Raw genomic sequence first — 6,549 nt, forward strand, 5'->3', positions numbered from 1 at the left:
ATCAAACAAACCAAAACAGTAATGTCTCTGCTGTTGTTCACCACAGAATATTGTCTGCGGGACTAGAGCCTAGCTCAGTATAGTGCACGATGTAACTGAAGATGCAGAGGGTAAAAGTGACAGCCTTCCACATCCACAGCTTCCACAGCATACAGAAATATCTCCGCCCCGTTAATGCCCACATCACACTTGCAATGCTTATTTGCATGTTACCCAGAATGCTCTTTGAGCTGCTTTACAGCCATGCAATTGTCTGAGCTCTGGGAACAATAGCAGGATCTGGGCTGGGCTTGTAGGACCTTAACATTGAATAGAAAATGACTCACTTACAGTCATACAGCTGATAAGGTGAAGAAATAGTGTGTCTGGTTTCTTAAATTCTGAGTATTCAAGCCCTGTCAGCCTTACTGCTGTCACTGTGCATATATAAAGGGACTGTAAATGCTTCTGACACTTGTCGACAGCTATTTCCACATATATTGGCAGATGCTAAGCCGCGGTGTGAACAGCATCATGTGTCCTATGAGCAGCACAGCCAGCACCCAGAACATATTTCTTCTGGTTGCACTGCACCTTATTCTGTAGTTCTGAGAATCCTGTGGTGCTATTAACTTAAAAGGCATCAATAGTCCACTCAAACATCCATTTACTGTACATCAGAAAAAAGAACAGGAGTACTTGTGGCACCTTAGAGACTAACAAATTTATTAGAGCATAAGCTTTCGTGGGCTACAACCCACTTCTTCGGATGTACATCAGAGAAGCTAAGGCGGGAAAAGACCTAATCTAATCTGTCCTCCAGCTGGAGAGAATACATGTATTGGCACCTATAATGACCTGACTCTTTTTTATTGATGTTGAGTATTCTCATCTTCAATGGGAGTGGCAGACAGTTGGCACCTCTGAAAATTAGTCATTTCTATTTAGGTGCAGAGTCATTTTGATGTTACAATGTAGGCTGAAGGCAGATTCTGGAGGGCCCAGAAGTTGGTGTTTGGGGCTAAAGAAATCAATCCATTGCTTTGCACAACCACCCCAACTTAATTAAAAGCAAATTAAGGAGTGTTCCTGTTTCCCACTGGCTAAGCAAGACATGACATGACATCCTGCTTACCAGAAATAAGTGAAAACTTTTAAAAACCTATTGCTACTGTATTCCCCTTCCATTGGTAGGTTGGTATGAAAAGAATATATGGGACAGATTAAGCTAACTATATAACTGCATAAAGACACAATTCTTTCTATCCTTTTAAAAATGGAAATCAAATCAATAAAAATCCAATACACCAGTGTTTTCCAAACTTGGGACGCCGCTTGTGTAGGGAAAGCCCCTGGCGGGCCGGGCCGGTTTGTTTACCTGCCGTGTCCGCTGGTCTAGCTGATCGCGGCTCCCACTGGCCGCGGTTCACTGCTCCAGGCCAATGGGGGCTGCAGGAAGCGGCGCGGGCCGAGGGAGGTACTGGCTGCCACTTCCCGCAGCCCCCATTGGCCTGGAGCGGCAAACCACGGCCAGCGGGAGCTGCGATCGGCCGAACCTGCGGATGTGGCAGGTAAACAAACCGGCCCGGCCCACCAGGGGCTTTCCCTGAACAAGCGGCGGCCCTAGTTTGGGAAACACTGCAATACACCATTACATGATTTTTTTCCCTCCTCAATGTTTATAAATTTGTATCAATTCCCCTTGCACGTCCCTGATCCATGCTCTTGGCATCAGGTAAAAATTGCCTTTTCTGAAAGCTACACAGCAGCTGTATTTCTGTTCTGCAAACTGGCTTAAATACAGTGACAACTGTTTCAAGCAATCGTCACAAGGACCAGCAAAAACGAGACACCTGGTAGAGGTGATCTTTACAGCGGAGACACCATCATTATACAGGAAACCTAGGGAAAGCTTTAAAGTAGTTGCTGGAAGCAAGAGGCTAACTATTTTAGACTATCCTAATACAGGTTCTGTTGTAATATCTCAGAGTAATTGACTACAGTATTGGCCTGTCTTTCAATTCCCATCTGAGCAAACTGCTTTTGTGTTGTCCGAAGTAAAGCAAACATAAGACACACAAATAATTTGAAACATCTCAGTTGGTTTGTTTGTTTGTTGGTAAATTGATTTTTACCCAGACAGCAGCTGCTTAAACACAAAATGGAGGCAGATGCAGGCACCTAAGGATGATCTTGAAAGTTACACAGGAAGTCCAAAGGATGAAGGGAAAACCCTCATTAGCTGTCCCTGCAATTTCTGCTGTGAGCAACTAAGTGCAAAGAAGTCTCCCTGATGTGCATTACAGGTTTGCAAAGATTTGTAGACTCATTAGTCAGATTAATATGCAGGAGTAAAAGATTACAAAGGGAAATGATAGTTAGAGATGAGAAATTTATTTGATGGATGCAGCCAAATAAGTTTAGGCTTCTATGAAGTAGGACACCAGTATAGCTGAGTGAATAATTCAATGAATTCCCTCTTAAGGATATCCAGGAACCAGGGGTGCTGGAATAATTTGCATAGTGGGGGTGCTGAGAACTATTGAAACCAACTGTAAACCCTGTCTATGATGGAAATCGTTTCAAGCCAGTGGGTGCGGCTGTACCTCCCACATCCCAGCACCTGTGCCAGGAACTTCCATGATTCTTTTAAAATTTATCCATTGCTGACAATTAGTTGCTGAATATTTTTTCCAGATATTTTTTTAAATGTTATGGCTCATTTGAAATCCAGGCTGTGTTGCGTAGCTGTGATTAGGTAGGTAAGTTATACAGTATTTTCTAGTCACTGGCTGGATGAACGCTACTCTTGTAAGCAAACTCTGATGCGTGAGCGCTCCAGGGAAGCACATTGACTCACGCATGCATTCTGAAAATTCACCTTCTGCAAAATGTTGTGCTTGTAAAATACAGTCACATGAAAAGAAGGCAAATGCGAAAGGGGCATAAATGTCTCAGAAGTGAATTTGCTGTGAAATTCAAGTTCATGCAAGTGGAAAGCTCTCTACGCCTTGCCTAGCTCTGATCACCAAACCTATTCCCCGGGTCCTGACACAATATGCAGACAAAACAAAACAGTCCAGCACAGTACTTGGCGGCTGCTTAACTTGCTCCTCTCGCCAGCCACTTCCACAGCTCTGCAGAGTCAAGCCCACCTGCGGGCCATCTACGGGGTTCTGGGAAGCAAGCTGAGCGGTGTGACTTACACCTCCTGCAGACAAGGGAGAATGCTGTCCCCCTACCTGCGAGTGTCTGTGCCCCAGCTGCAGGCGCACAAGCAGGGACAGGCCTGGCCAGTCCTCCAGCATGCCTGGTTGTGTCCCCTTTGGAGCAAGGAATGCCACTTGGAACACTGCCCAGCCAAAATAGCGTAAGGCTTGCTTCAAGCCCCGTGAAGCTGATGGGAATCTTCCCACTGATTTCAGTGGGCTTTGGATCAGGCCCCTAGTGCCCAAAATGAACCCTGGGCCTGGATTGTCTCTGCACCCTTCATGGCCATGGGAGAGACACACAGCCCTCCCCCGCCCCAATTTAGCTCTTAAAGAATTAAGAGCTAGATTGAGACTTGGATCGTGCATTTGCACAAGGCAGGATGAGGGAACAAGGTCTTCCTGGCGCCCTGTGCAGCTGACCCAGAACTTGCTCCGTGCTGTGCCTAAAGTCACCACCCAACCCTAAGGAATTAACAAAATCTTTGTTAAAGCGAATAGGCGGCTTCGCGCATCCTCCCAAGCTGGTCTCCTCTGTAAACATATGTCGACAAGTTACATTTTTAACAAAAGTGCTTCAAAGCAGTTCAGAAAAGTGCCTTTGACATGAGCACAGTCTCTGCCATTATTTAATTCTGCCTTTTTGGTCTCCGGAGCGACGCCATGGGCCAGATCTTGCTTTGCGCCTCGTTACTTTAGAACATTGCAGCAATGAGCCAAAATAATGGGTGTGATGCTCCATTGAGATGATGGCTGAGATCCACGAAGCTACAGAAAGATGTGATTCTTCAGAAAGAGAAATTGAAATACCCTTTTTACACGGCATTTTTCCTAGGGGGATTTAAAAAAGTTATGTCAAAACCGGCTAAGGGCAGAGAGAGGCAGAAAAGGAGTGAAAATGTTACAGAAAGCCCAGAGACCAAATGTGTGGAGTGGCTCTCTGAAATGTGTCAATTATTTCAGGCCTAATTGCCCTTTCTGGGAGGAAGTCTTTTGCTGGTCTTCAAGTCCCCCACCCTTAGATAAACAAGAGATTTGCCCTAGATGGTTTATCTTTGGTCCAAATCATTAAAATAATCAACGTAGTGAACAAAGCAAAATGAAAAGCAAATTGAACAAATCATTTTTTTAAAGTTAGGTTTCATGGCTTCCTCCATCTTTTATTTCCCCCCCTCCAAGAAAGCCTTTCTCTTTCATCACCATAGCACAGGAGTGTCTCCCGAGAGTAAGAACAAGAACCATTCCGGCTGTGTATGGACTCCGGGTTGCTACTGCTCCTATGTAACTAGGTAAAAGGAAACCCTAGTGAGCCTTGCCTGTTGTATCTCTTTTGGTTCTTACTTGTTTCACCTTTTTCAGAACACCAGTTTTTTCTGTCACCTATTTCTTTAAAAAATATGTATTTTGTTTCTCTTCTGGATAAAGAACAGATTTTTTCCCCCTTAGGTTCTGTTTCATAACTGACTGCTGTTAACAGCATCTCCGCCTAGCTTTGTAGGATTTTTCTCAAAGTAAGTGACGGGAAGAAAACCTAAACTGTATCCTACACGTCTTCTGTGAAACTTTCTTCTCACTGGTGCATTTAACATATTTTTGTCCCTTCAGAACTAATCCAGGCTCTTTCAAAACCTTATCTGATTATCAGTTCATACCCTGTAGCTGGTATGATTTCTAACTTCCCTCTTCTATAATTCCCACAAAATAGTTGATTAACTACTGACATATTCTGCATAATATTATCCCATGACTGGTTAGATAGTCTCAGAATTTCTTTAGTAAGCCCTGTTGCCTTGACAAAATTAATGTTCTAGTGATGTTGCATTCTGATGATAAACCTTCTTTTAAAGAAAAACCCTCAACACTGAGCATACATTTCCATCAGGCTAACACTGATCTTCCATGTATTAATATGAATGAGTAGGATTAGCATGAGAAACTTTGCAGTGGCTATAAGCTCTGGAAGTCTGTGCCAGAGTTAGTGTTAAAAGTTCACCTCAGTTTGCTCATCTTTGAAGTATTTATTAAGCTACAATCAAGGATGCCAGCACAATACCTGAGTGAAAACATGAAATGTACTTAAAAAATTGGAGATATCATTGACGCAGGCGATTTGGAAGCCAGCAGGAATTTCTGAACTTGGGCTTCCTTTTTTTTCCTGTAAAATATATTCCTGACACCTTTCTTACTTACCTCAGGGTAACAAACATGTTGTCTTGTGGTTCAAGATGACCCCTAAAATCATACACAAGCCTAATTAATCTATACTTTGTTAAATTAATAAGTTAATTGAAGAGACTGGACCTCCATAACCTCTTTGTACGAGGGGCAATGCAAAGGAGGGCAAGAATTGCCTTTTTTTGGGTGTGTTTGGACAGAGCCATGTACAACGGGGCCTGCATCGCAATAGTGCACTGCCATAATAAAAATGTTACTAACCTTTTCCAGGCTGTGGCTCCATGTTAAAACCATTTCAAGATGCCATTCCCATGGTCTTAGGACAGGCCTGCCCCACCTCTCTGGCAGGTCATAATCATAAAGGTCCCTTCTGGCCTTTAAAGTTGATGAATGAAACAAAGGATGTCTCTGCCAACTTCCGAAGGCCCTGGCCCTGTCTGACTCCTGAGTTCAGAACCCAGTTTACTGCCATACCGCTGTGTCATGAATAGGGGGAAGGGTAGCAATCTTTATGTATCCTTGGCAACTGTACTGGATTGCCTTACCTGTAAGGGGTTAAGCAGTTCAAATAACCTAGTCGGCACCTGACCAGAAGGACCAATGAGAAAAGAAGATACTTTCAAATCAGTGGGGGAAGGACTTGTTTGTTGTTCTGTGGGTTGTTCCCTCTCCGGATGGAGGAAGAAGCCAAGGAGGTGCAACATCTCCTGAAAACATACCTGAAATGATCCATCTAAGATTACAAAAATTGTAAGTAAGGCAAGGAAATGCGTTAGGTTATCTTTTGTTTTAGCTTGTGAATATTCTCTATGCTAAGAGGTAGTTTTATTCCTGTTTTTGTAACTGTGAAGCTGAGCCGAGAGGGGAATCCTCTGTGTTTTAAATTTTTTTATTACCCTGTAAAGTTACCTTCCATTCTGATTTTACAGGTGTGATTCTTTTACTTTTTCCTTTATAAATAAAGTTCTTCTTTTAAGAACCTGATTGATTTCAGTGTCCTGGAGACAAAGGGTCTGCTCTGTGCTCACTTTGCTAAGGCAACTGGTTGGTAGTTTATTCTCAAGCCTCCCCAGGAAAGAGAGTGAAGGGACTTGGGGGGAATATTTTGAGGGAATAGGGATTCCAAGTGACCCTTCCCTGAATATTTTGTGTAAATCACTTAGTGGTGGCAGCAATATCAGTCTAA

The sequence above is a fragment of the Emys orbicularis genome, chromosome 9 (assembly GCF_028017835.1).
Source record: "Emys orbicularis isolate rEmyOrb1 chromosome 9, rEmyOrb1.hap1, whole genome shotgun sequence".
NCBI lineage: Eukaryota > Metazoa > Chordata > Testudines > Emydidae > Emys > Emys orbicularis.